Below are 1,012 nucleotides of genomic sequence, written 5' to 3'. Positions count from 1 at the left end.
CTGGCGCTCGACAGTCGGGCAGCACGGGATGGCGCTGGCAAAGTGCAACAGGACGACAAACAGCGATGGAGACCGACGTACGAGGCTACTTGGTGCTTGAGCGCGTGGAAGCCAGGCTCCACCCTTGTGTCGCTCGTGCCTTTACTCGCCAGTCATTCTTGCCGCGTCGTTGTCCTGCTGCTAATGCTTCTTCTTACTGTGTTGAAGAACCGTATCAAGGTGACCACCAAGTACCATTCATGCGTGATTACGACCAAGGGCATATTGCCAAGGTGGCCCGGTCGCTTCTCGGACTTGCGCTTCACATATCACGGCGCCGACGCTGCATCTGTGTGCAGAACGTACGACCATCGTCGCGGCCGTACCACACCACACCGCGCCCGTGCCGGTTTGACTGGCGGTCTTGGTCATCAAGCACGCGGTCGGCCGGCGTTTTGTCCGTGGCCAAGACAAGGAAGCCAAGCGCTGCATCGAAGAGGTCCCGAGCTCGTCCATCTCGGGACTGCTGCATGGCCGTCGCTCGTACAGGACGAACGCATGCCATTGATGCCATGCTCATGCAGCTCGTCTCCCTTGACCCGCCATCTTCTTTTTGCCAAGCGTTCGTTGAAGTTGGTCCGGCCAACCCATTGGCTATAATTAAAACCGTTTTGACCAATCGCATCGCGAAAAACGTGTCCTTTAAAGTGCGATTTTGTAGTTCACGTTAAGTGCTGTCACATCCCCAGACGTTATACTCGATTAAAGTAAGCAATTGCGCTGAAGTGCGCCATCGTACTTAAACGAAATTCACGCAACGCTCCTATTAGGTGCGATTTCAGAAGCGCGCGAAATCTGCAGCGAGCGCCGACGGCGCGATGGTACACAAAAGTCAACGCTCGACCTTTGCTGCGCTGCGCAGACTTTTGTCCAGGCCAACGCACCGCGAATACCGTTAACTACCGCTTCGCATTCAATACAAAAGTTCCTACCAGCTCACCCGCAAGCCCGCCTGCAAGGGACCTGTTGAAGA

This window comes from Saprolegnia diclina (genome assembly GCF_000281045.1).
Source record: "Saprolegnia diclina VS20 unplaced genomic scaffold supercont1.42, whole genome shotgun sequence".
NCBI lineage: Eukaryota > Oomycota > Saprolegniomycetes > Saprolegniales > Saprolegniaceae > Saprolegnia > Saprolegnia diclina.
The sequence above is the reverse complement of the archived record's forward strand: the minus strand, read 5'-3'. Positions refer to the sequence as shown.